The sequence below is a fragment of the Leptopilina heterotoma genome, unplaced genomic scaffold, assembly GCF_015476425.1.
Source record: "Leptopilina heterotoma isolate Lh14 unplaced genomic scaffold, ASM1547642v1 Lhet_262, whole genome shotgun sequence".
NCBI lineage: Eukaryota > Metazoa > Arthropoda > Insecta > Hymenoptera > Figitidae > Leptopilina > Leptopilina heterotoma.
The window spans coordinates 54,625-67,646 of NW_025110972.1; positions in this window are offsets into that span (position 1 = coordinate 54,625).

The window sequence follows — 13,022 nt, forward strand, 5'->3', positions numbered from 1 at the left end:
AGATGTATTTACAGGTCCAGATATAAGCAAAGGAGTGATTCTGTATTATATTCTAACAACGAAACCAACTATACGAAGATCCTTTGTAGAAAAATGTGTAAAGGTTCATAAAGAAAAAGAAAACTTTTAATTTTCTTTACTAAAAGAGTGTATAAATTATGCCCTAAATGTTCGAATTTTACGTTCTTCGATTTTACTAACATATAATACCATATTAGATCCACAATAACTTTAAATTTCAAAAATGTGACACTAGATTCTTAATAAGCGACCTCGAAAACACCCGAGTAAGGAGTTTCAAGCGACTCCGTTAAATTTTTTTAAAATGTCGCCATATTACATCCGCCATTTTGAATTTCGAAAATCTGACATCGGATTCGTAATTAGCGACCTCAAAAACCCCCGAGTAAAAAGTTTCAAGCGAATCCGATCAATTTTTTATTTTGACAGCCGCCATTTTGAATTTTGAAAATCCGACATCGGTTTTCTAATCAACGATCCCAAAATATTAAGAATCAGATGCTTAAGTTAAAGTACTTTCCAATTATTCTTTTCTTCCTTTTTTCAGTTTTTAGGTCGTGTAACCTAAACTTTAAATTGTTGTATCTTAGTAAAAAAAGGTCGGATCGGATCGGGTGTAGAATATTTTGAAAGGTGAATAATTGTACTTTTTTTTAAAATTCGTTTCAATGATACAAAAAATTTTTTGTAGATTTTATGGAGAGTCGAATGTTGCCAAAAATGGCCTTTTTTACTCTTTTAGGTTAGAATATCTCAGAATCCTGACGTGATAGAGCAATTTCGCTGCCAGTTTTGGATTCAGGGTGACAAATTACATCGGAAATGACTTATCCCGTTTGTGGGTCTGACAAAATTCTAAATTTTGTAGGCCTGTGTAATCTACGTAACGCATGGATTGTAGATTTTAACAAATTGCATAGAAGTAAAGCACCGCATAGTTCAAGACGAGGTAATGATATTTTTTTAAGCGGAGCAACTTGTGATTTAGAACAAATTAATTTTGTAATGATTTCCCCCTGATTGTTAGCAAATCGAAGATAAATACAGGCTCCGTAAGCCTTCTCGCTCGCATCACAAAACCCGTGTATTTCTAAATGCGAATAATCATCAATTACTATTTTTCGATTAATGTTTAATTTATTTGAAGCAGGCAGTTGACTTTGAAACTCAGACCAAGCTGTGTACACATCCTGGGGAACAGACTCGTCCCAATCTAATTCTAATAACCATAATGATTGCATCATAATTTTAGCCTGCAAAATTACCGGACCCAATAAACCAAAAGGATCAAATAATTGCGCTATTTGCGATAAAATTGTTCTTTTTGTAGTAGATTTGTCAATTTTTGATTTTGTCAGAATTTACAAGTTAAGTAGCAATACTATCATTTGTATTTTGTGTGTTTGATCGTAAGTGTAAATGATTTAAATCTGGCGGTTCTTTTTCATGGATTATTCCTTGAGCTTTAGCATGCAACGCGGAAAGTTTGTCTTCAAAATCGCCTCTAATTTCATACTCGCTGTCAATTACTTCATCCGATACTAATGATTCTATTTCGGTTTGTTTTTCTTCAAAATTTAATTTTAATAAATTTAAATCTTCTAATTTAGTTTTTAATTCGATAAGATCTATAGAATCGACAGGTTTTTCAAGAAATTTTTCAGATCGCGTTAGTTTTGATTTTAAGGCACCAATGAACCTTCTTAACGTTTTAATTCGCTCTTCGGTAGTCATTTTAAACAACTGAGGCAAGTAGAGTAGAGGGGGGTAATGTAGTGCACTGGCTTTACCGACTAAACGAATGAATTGAATTACTTGTCGTTGGTATGGTAGGTTTAAAGTATAAAAGAATATTAATGTATATCATTTTGGCTATATTGTACTTCTTCTAAAAGAAGTTGTGGCGTCACTTCAAAAACACTAGATTCGAAACCATATTTCTGTTTTTTAGTGACTTGAAGAAAATGTCTTGTGTCCTACGATGACTCAAAAGTCAATTCGACAACTGACCAAGGGGAAGTTACACACCACTTATTGAGTTGGTAACTTCACTCAAATTTTCTCTCATTCACGATGATAATAGAGTGAGTTCCCACAACTCGAAATTACCTCCACAAATCAAGTAAATATGACTTGATTAACACCCTCGCTGAGTTCTCCTCATTGATGACTGGAACACTCCATAAAAATAAGGCCAAACATTTTTCTTTAACACCCTTACTTGAAACCATTATCCAAACACAACCAATAGTGGACTCCCACTTTCAAACAAATAACATTCCTTGATAAACTAAACTTTCAGGGGGGAGGTATCAATTTTCCTTCCTTATAAATTGTTTTTGAGAACCGCTAATTGAAAATCACATTTTCACATAGCAAAGAACTGGAAATTAAAATATCACTCTTCACATATCTCCTGATTTAGAATCCAACAAATAAAATTTCTCAAAAAGCCAAACACAAAGTACGTTAGATTTCCATGATATTAAAATTTCAAAGGACCACAAATCCTAAAAAATTTCAATACCAAAAGAAACTGACCTCCAAGTACCAACTGCATCTGGGGTACCACTGCACCTCATGCATTTTTCCCCTCTTTAGGACTATACGTGTTGAACCCAAAATCAACACCATTAGTCCAAATTATCTTCGCAGAGAACGGACCATTTTCTCAGACTTACAAGAATAATTTTTGAAACCAGGGTTCTGGCATCAATTTTGGTAAATCTCCGACTACCCGATGAAATAATCGGAGAAATAACACTTTCTGATGCTGAACTCCACACTACGTTCGTTGTGGCCATTCCACATGAATTTGCCGAGGTGGTTATCACCGAATTCGACACAAATGTTTCACTAGCCGATACTGCTCTAGTGTAAGTGGGGAATGCTAATAATTTGTCATTTTGAGACCGCTGTAAAGGTCCCATAAAATCTAAATCATTTCCTGCTAAAACTTGGAAACTTTCCATCCCTGCCAGGTTACCGACACAAAAACTAAATTCTGTGACCCCTTCCTGATCTGTTTTCCAATCAAATGACCCTAGGATTTTGTTAGTTAGGCCCTTCATTATCTCACACAACAATACACCTTGAGAGTCACCCGCCTCACACATCTCAAACCAAGACCCAAAACCAATCAGCCCAAAATAAACCAAAAATTCAACAAAATGTTTCTGTCACGGATAGATTATTAACGCGCTTTGTCCTAATAAATAAAATAGACAAAATATAAACAACTCCAAAATTTTGTACACTCAAATAAAAACAAAATCTCACAAATAAAAAAAACTCAAATATTTTTCATAAATAAATTTTCCACAAAATAATATTCAAGAAAATTTTCCAGCTGTCAATTTTTAACCAATTAAGTAATTACCCTGCCGGGAGAATGAACTGAAATTGTACTGGCCTCCAGTACAATTTCAGTCCGTTTTTTTTAATGTTTCGGTAGACATTTTTAAAATCCTTTAACAATAGTTTCAAATGTAGGTTATGACAAAAACATTGTTAACAGTTTGGAAGTGAAAATAAAAAAAGGTTAACAAAATTTTTAACGAAATTCCCGTTAAATTTTAAACTTATATTGCAACCCCTGCTTTAACAATATACCCGAAAGCCTATTGTTGTATGGGATTATAATTTTATGGCTTAAAAAGTTTACAATTTATATAATTCAATTTTCAAAACAAAAAAATTTGAACCTGTGATGTTTTATGATTACAAATATCTAAAATTCATTATAAAAAATGTACATTTTTTAAGGCTCGTTTGTAAGTGCCTTCCCCGGTTTTTATCGTCACTGTACGCACTATGCCATCAGATCCTGGATGAATTTCCGAAATGCGACCAAGAGGCCACTTCATCGGTGGTTGATTATTTTCTTTAACCAATATGAGTGTGCCGGGTTTGATGGTTGTTTGGTCTGTAGCTGCTTGGCATTTACTCCTAGACATCAATTCATTAAGGTACCCTTTGTACCATCGATCCCAAAAATGATAACGCATTTTTTGAGCAAGTTGCCAACAGCTCAATCGATTGTCGGATGTGTTGCGAAAATCTTCCTCTGGTAAGCTTGTCAAAGAGAAGTGATCAGGTGTTAAAGGATGGAGATCATTAGGATCAGGAGACAATGGTGTTAATGGTCGGGAATTTAGGATGGACTCAATTTCCGTTACATATGTGTTAAGTTGTTCATATGTTAATAGAGAATTTCCCGCAATTCTGACAAAATGAAATTTGAACGATTTTACCGCTACCTCCCAGAGTCCTCCAAAGTGGGGAGCTCGAGGAGGCATAAAATGCCAAGAAACGGTTTTATTCGATAAATAATTCCCGATTTTCTTGTTAGTTATTGTTTCATGTATTGTTTTAAAAAGCTCTTTAATTTCATTATTCGTTATAACAAAATTTGTCGCATTGTCGGAATGAATAGATTGAGAGATCCCTCTTCGTGCAAAAAATCTTTTTAAGCATGCATGAAATGCTTCTGTTGAAAGATCACTCGCTAATTCGAGATGAACAGCTTTGGTCGCGAAACAAACGAACACCGCCACGTAAGTTTTTAGTTTTGTTCGATTTCTATGTGTGTTCTTTTATGTAAAACGGTCCGCAAAAATCAACACCCACATTTAAAAATGGACGAGAGAAAGTCAATCGATTTTTTGGTGAATTTCCCATTAAATATTGAATATCGCGAGGTTTTGCGCGAAAACATGTTGTACATTGTCGTACAATATGTCGTGTAGTGTTACGACCATCTATGGGCCAGTAAGATTCTTTAACACCGCATAACGTTGCATTTACACCTGCGTGCAAACGATTGAGATGTTCATTTTTAATTATCAATTTTGTTACGTGATGATTTTTCGGTAATACGATCGGGTGTTTTTGATTCTCAGGAATGTCAGCCAGAACCAAACGTCCGCCTACCTTGATGATACCTTGATGGGTTTAATGAGATGAGACTACTGTTTTTAGAAATAGACTGATTATTCTCAAGAGCGTGTATTTCATTTGAAAATACTTCTTTTTGAATTAATCTAATAATCTTATCTTTAGCTGCATTAAGTTCTGCTAGAGACAGATTTGCTTTCCGTCGCAAACCTGTGTTAATTTAAATGAAAATATGGGTTTTGCCTTGCGAAGACCAGAGGTCTCATTGAGTGGTATAGCTTTTTGAGGCCATTCTTTTTTATTTAAATTTAACCATGAAGGTCCGTGACTCCACATTGAATTGTGAACGAATTCGGAAGGACTTACATCCCGTGAAAGAATGTCAGCAGGATTACTTTCTGTGGGCACATGTTTCCAATTTTCGATTTTTGTTAAATTTTGTATTTTAGCAACTCTATTAGCGAGAAAAGTTTCTAATAAATGAGAGGGAGTATTAATCCAACTTAATGCAATCATTGAATTGGACCATAAATACATTTTTGAAATTGGGATTTTTAAGCAATGTTTTACATAATTCTGCTAACAGATGAGCTGAGCACAACTCCAATCTAGGAAGCGATGTTAATTTTATTGGAGCGACTCGAAATTTTGAACACACTAAAGAGATATGAATTTCACCCTTAGGGTCAGTTGACCGCAGGTATAAGCACGCGCTATATGCCTTTTCACTGGCGTCACAAAACCCATGTACCTAAACTTCTGTGAAGTCTTCTACAGTAATGCATCGGTTAAAACGCAAATCATTTAAAGAAGGTAATTGTTTTAAATATTCTAACCATGATTTTTGTAAATCGACAGGAAGAACAGTGTCCCAATCTAAATTAAGTTTCCAAAGTTCTTGAATGAACAATTTTCCGATAACAATTACCGGTCCTAACAGTCCTAACGGATCATACAATTTTGCGCATTTCGAAAGCACCGACCTTTTTGTTGGTATTTCATTGAAATTCTCTAAATTTACAACATATAAAAATTCATCAGTGGTTGGGTCCCAACGCAATCCTAGTGTTTTAATGATACTTGATGAATCTAAAGACATATGCCCATCCGTAACATCGGTTGCAAAATTGACACATAGATTAGGGTCATTTAAAACCCATTTTCTTAATGTGAAACCACCCTTTGATAAAAGAGAAATTAATTCGTCCCTACGTTTAAGAGCTTCTTCAAAAGTTTTTGCGCTTGTTAACAAATCATCGACATAAAAATCACTCTTTAGTATCTCGGAAGCGATTGGAAAGGTTTCTTGTTCATCGTTCGCGAGCTAGTGAAGAGTGCGAATTGCAAGATAAGGAGCACGGGCTGTGCCGAATGTGACTCTATTTAGCGAATAAATTTTGATTGGTTCTTCTGGATTTGATCGCTACAGAATTTTTGGTACTGTTCGTCTTGTTCTGATACCAAGACTTGACGTTACATTTGTTGGATATCAGCTGTTAGAGCATAAGGATATGACCTGAAACGAGCGATAATTAAATAAAGATTTTCTTGAATAGTGGGACCAACTCTAAGGCTGGAGTCCCATGGCAGCGTTTTGCTTTGCGTTTTGTAACTAGGCCATGAGTGCAAATATAGCGAACCTATATCTTCATCTCTCTCACACTCATGGCCTAGTTACAAAACGCAACGCAAAACGCTATCATGGGACTGCACCCTAAGAGCATCGTTTAATGAAATTCCGCTTGAAGTTTTAGAAGAACCGTCGAAAACAACTCTAGTTCTAGAGGTGCAGCTATCTTCTTTTATCACTGCATGGTGGGGTAAAAAATATCCCGAATTTAAATTATCATTACATACTATCAATTAGTGTCATGTGACCCTTTTCTTAATAATCTTCTATACATTGAGAATACTCAGAATGAAACTCTGGATTTTTAGAGAATTTTCTTTCAAGAGCATAAAATCGTTGAAAGGCGGTATTACGCAAATCTCCTAACAATTCCTTTTTTTGTTAAAAGGTAAAGTTACCTGATAATTACCTGCTTCAGTTCGCTTAGTTGTTTCAATATAATGATTTTCAACTACTTTTTCTTCTTTTGACAACTTTTGAGATGTGTCTTCATTTCCTAATTCCCATAAAATAGGTAATTCTTGAAATTTAACTAAATTACATTGAATTTGATTTGTTAAACCATGACCTGACCTTAAATGACCTTGATTTGGTTTAGTGTATAAACCTGAAAATACCCAACCTAAATCGGTTTCTTGTAGAATTGCCCTTTGACCGCTAACATTAATTTTTCCCGCTCTCATGAGGTTGTAAAAATATTCAGCACCAATAAAAATGGCAATTTCAGATGGTTGATGAAATTGAGAATCTGTTAAAAAGATTTGCTCTAAAGCTCTTAAAGCTCGAACTATTTTTTGAACGTTATCTAAGAGTGCACGGATTGACATTTCTTTAGAAACATTTTGAATATCAAACAAGGCTTTTATGTGACTCTCTACAATGTAAAAAAGTGCCCTTTTTTGCACCTTGTTATGAAAAATATTGTTCGTAACTAGTGCTAGCAGTTGCCAATTTTTGAACGAGCACTTTTTTACGAAATATACTATTCTGTTGTTATATCTATTTTTTAATAATTCCCAAGCGACAAAATAATTTTGACTAGTGGTTTCAATGGACGCAATGAGTTCCGCTGCTTCATCTTTTAAACATGCTATCAGGTAATGAAATTTTTGAATCGATGAAAGTGTAGGGTTGTCATGACACATTGATTTAAATGAATCATGAAATATTAACCATGTATCATAACCACCCCGAAAAGTTGAAATTTGAAGTTTAGGAAGCTCAAAGCGTGTTAAAGAACCTTGTTTGAAATTTATTAGTTACCGATGTGGATGCTGATTGAATTGGTACTGTTGTACTACTATTCTGTTCTTGATTAGATTCTGAATTTGTCTCGTCGACTACATTAAGAATTTGAGAGGAGTTATTTATTATGGCGGTCTTTTGTTTTTTAATAAATTTATTAAATGAACCGCTTATTTCATAATATCTGTTTTCAAATGACGTGCGTTCTGTTTCGTGACCAACAGTTTCTGTCTCATCATCTAAAATAGTTTCAATATCGGATTGAATTTTATCAAATGATTCCCAAAGGGGAGTATGTTTCTTTAAACGTTCTTCTAAACGAAGTGAATCTAAATCTAAGGTTTCATTTATCGAAGTTAATACAGTTTCCGAACATGTTAAAAAACGTTTAATATTTCCGTGTTGTTTTTTAAGTAGTTTAAGTTGTTTATCAGCCATATTAAATTTTCATAATAATATTCAAACACAATAATAACGGAAATATTTCAAAGATTGAAGAATAAATGGTAAGAGATAAGTTCTTTTGACTTACTTTGAATCCTCTGCTTTCAAAATGGTTCTCCAGAAGTTGTGTTGAAATTGGGATGTAGTTATCAGTTGTCCACTCACACGGTTGAAATTAACAAAGTTGTGGATCAGATTAATGTTTATTTGAATTTTATATTTCTCGACTAACAATCACTGAACATGAATAAGTTCGATAATTTTCACTATGTTTAATGGCTTTTCAAAGGTCTTACTGTTTAGCATCTTTCAGTATCATTGGAATTTGCACTGTAGTTAAATTGAACTGAAGATTGCACTAAACGTCACTTATGTCTGTACACTTGGGATTTCAAACACATTTGCACAAAGTTCCCGGAATGAATATCCGGCTCGAAGGACCAAATTATGTTGTGTATTGTGCTGGTATAAAAAATTAGAAGTTATTCTTGTTTAAATAAATTGAATTAATTTATTTTCAAATACTCCTTATACAATTTCGTCTAACTTAAAAGATACTGCTTGGAAAAATTTGTTTAGTTCGAGAGAAAATTAGTGAATAAATAATCTCTTAAGGGTTCCTATCTCCTTCCTCATTACCTGTATTTTCAAAGTGGTGGGGTAAAGACTTCCCCTTCTCTATTAGTTGGAGGATGGTTCAACTGACCATCTACGAGTACAATGAACTAGACCCTAAGTATATTTTCAATACAATTTTAAGTGAATTGCTCTGAATGCTATATTTGCGCATTTTTATTAGTGTTATTTTAAGACCCAAATAAAGACATAAACTATGTTGAAGATAGAATCTTGATAAGTACAAAAACTGTTTGTTACACGTTAATCTTGTAGTAAAATACAAATTTGGGTTTTTTCTTTGCAAACACATGCTACTCTCTATTCTATCTTTAATCCCTTAGAGATGTTGTAAAAAAAGGTAGTTGTAAGTTTTAATAATTTTGTGTGTTACTAACTAATACATTTTATATTGTTACACTGTAACATGAATTATTTAGCCCCAAGTATCACCAATTTCACAAATTCAAAATCACCATGTGCCCAAAGAAAATCCTCACTGCTTCTGTCTCAAAGTCCAACGCTTGGCTCCACGTTGGGCGCCAAAATTATAACAGATCTTTTATTAATATTGAATTAACTTGTATCGACCTTAAATGATCAACCACACTTAAATTATCAAAGAGGAGATTCCGTTTCAGACCCAAAAACCGACGGATACAAACGACGGCGAAACAAGACGATGAAACTGGACATGATGACACCAACGGCGACTCTTATAAAAAACAAATCAAACGACACAAACAATTAATAAACAAATAAAAGAATAAAAACACAAAGGAGTTCACTAAACAATTGGCTCATTTATTAAACCCAAAAATTCGAATACAAAACGAAAACCCTGAAGTTTCCGAAAGTGGAAACCCCGAGTAAAACTCTGCCCTACTAATAACATGATGGCCCACAAGCTACTAAAGAATGAATGTCACGTTGAACGGCTTCTTCCTTCTTTTGCATCCTTTTTTAATTTTGATAAGGGCCCTCTCACTCTCTCCAATGGACAGCGACAACCTGTAAAGAAAACTCGGGATTTCTTTGATGTATTGGGAGAAGTGGTCCCGCTGCCAGACACGACTGGCACCATGGATATGTTCGGTAGACCTTGCCGTGGTGGCGGGGCTTTGCACTAAAGGGCAACCAAACAGCAAGAAAGAATGGATTCACAAAATTTAAAGAAAGTACAACATGTGAGCAGGCCTGAAACGGGAAATCTCACCATCGGTCCCAGGACTGAGGCTCAAGTGCGCGCGGATTGTGGGGGCGCACAATTTCTTGCAGTGCCACGGGTATTTATTATTATTAATTAATAATCAATTAATAATATTAAATAATAAAATTAATTAATAAATATTTATAATAATTTAATTAAAATTATTAATTTTAAAATTTATTAAAAATTTAATTACTATAATCAATTTATTTATTAATTGTTAACGTTGCAAATTAAATTACTAAAAAGTTATAATAATTAAAAAACATCTAAAATGTTTAATTACATAGAAAATATTAAATGTATATACACTGCAAAAACAAGTGTCTCATTTTGAGACGTTTTGTCCCATATTTAAAACACTTGAGATGTCTTGTGTCCACATATTTGAAACATGTATGTGTCTCATTTTAAGACGTTACAAAGTGTCTCACACATTTAACACTGCATTTTGAGACACGAAATGTGTTTCGAGTATCCATCTCACAGTAAGAAGACATTTTATGTGTCTTATACGCATTGAGTCACCTTTAATGTTTTAAAATGAGACACGAGATGAAATTAAATGTCTCAATATAAAACAGATTTTGTATCTCAATGATTTAAACACTTAAAACAACTCATTTTGAGACACGAGTGAGATTCCAGTTTTTGCAGTGTACCAATGCTTAAAATCTCTAGTTACGGCACTGAACTGAAACATATGTGCAGTGGTTATTAATTCTCAGTATCCATTGCGTTGAACGGCCGAGTGCGTTAAGCGGTGCGACTTTAGTCCAGTAGGACCCGAGTTCGCTCCCCGTTACCCCCCAAGATTTTTTCGGTGAAACTGCGTTATCGTTTAAAGGTTTATATAGATTATAACTGTTTATACTAATAAAAAATATTTGTTTCAAGGTTATTCTTAATAATAGTGCATTAAAAAAATTAAAGTTGTTTGAAAACAGTAAATATTTAGGATATTCGAATTTAGATTTTTTTTTAATTGAATTAAAAATCAAAAAGTAATGTAGGAAATTACATGTAATAATTTACTATTTCCAAAATTTTTATATAATAATTCAACTAATTAATTATAAAATGTTATATAATTTTTTATTGTATTCCGTTTATTATGTATATGGGGCATTCCAGCCCAAATCGGAAATTATTTTGCTTTTTCATCTCAAATTTTTTTTAAACATTTTTTTTCTTTTAGTACTCTTTGAAATGAGCTACCTTGATTCTTTTCAAATTTTTTCATAAAGCGGTTCAGAAGATACAGATTTTTCAAAAATGACGTTTTTTACGTAAATTTTTTTTAAATGCTTATAACTCGGTCAAAAATTGATCAAATTGGACGTTTTTATAATGAAAAGTTTTGTTTTTACGCGCAGTTTTTAATAAAAATATTTTTAAAAAATTTTAAAATAATTTACTATAAGATTTTAAAATTTTTTAAATAAAATTTCATTTTTAACAAGGTATGTATCGATCAATTTTTTTCATAATTTTTTGTAAGAGACTAGCACTAAATTAACAATTTTTAAGCCTTGTCCGATCGTGAGCAAACGATGGGATCTATTTATTTTGAAATTTTTAATTTTTATATATGCAGTGGTGGGCAAATGACTATAACTTGCCATTTGACAAAATCACACAAATTTTTCACAGCAAATGTGTTTTCAGACAGTCTCTCCAAACTTAACCTTCTTTTTGTGTAAAATTGTGATTTGGTCAAATGACAAGTTAGGCCTACCGTTTTTACTGCGTATATAAAAATTAAAAATTTCAAAATAAATAGATCCCATTATTTGCCCACGATTGTACAAGGCTTAAAAATTGTTAATTTAGTGCTAGTTTCTTACAAAAAATTTTGAAAAAAATTGATCGATACATACATTGTTAAAAATAAAATTTTATTTAAAAAATTTTTAAATTTTATCGTAAATTATTTTAAAATTTTTTAAAAATATTTTTATTAAAAACTACGCGTAAGAACAAAACTTTTCATTATAAAAACGTCAGATTTGATCAGTTTTTGACCGAGTTATAAGCATTTAAAAAAAAATTTACGTAAAAAACGTCATTTTTCAAAAATCTGTATCTCCTGAACCGCTTTATGAAAAAATTTGAAAAGAATCAAGGTAGCTTATTTCAAAGAGTACTAAAAGAAAAAAAATGTTAAAAAAAATTTGAGATGCAAAAGCAAAATAATTTCCGATTTGGCCTGGAATGCCCCATATATTATAATGGATACAGAAATTTTCCAAAAATATTTTTCATTTAATTTTTTTGGTGCTAAATAGAAATTTTATATTAATTGCATGAAATAAATGTGTTAACTACAGTAAATCTTAATATTAAACAAATTTTCAGTATTTTAAAATAATTAATTTGTCTAGTTTTTCTACAGAACCGTTGACCAGAATTTATAAAGTTGGGCTAGATAATAACTTGATGAAAAAAGCGTGACACTCCATTACAGTTATTAGCCAGTTGGCTAGTAAAGTAACTAGACAATTTCAAGCACGACTGGCCAATTCCTTTATAATAACTAGGACAAATTTCTACTAGGGACTCAAATATGTTCGCTCTCGACTGGGACATTAGTCTCGACTGGGTATATTAAACGTTTTAAATAGGCGCGGTTTCTTTCACCAATTAGGTAGTCCAAGTTGGATGGGGGAAATTCAATATGGCTGACATCAGCTGATTTACCGGAGGACAAACAATGCATTGAATTCAATAAGACAAATCAGTTTTTTAACCATAACTTTTTAAATATTCATTTTTGAACCATAGTGTAATGGAAAATTATTCTTTATTTATCGAAATATATTTTTTAAAGCAATAAAATTAAATTTTTTGGTTTTATTGTTTTAAAAAATAGATTTCGATAAATAAAGAATAATTTTCCATTACACTATGGTTCAAAAATGAATATTTAAAAAGTTATGGTTAAAAAACTGATTTGTCCCA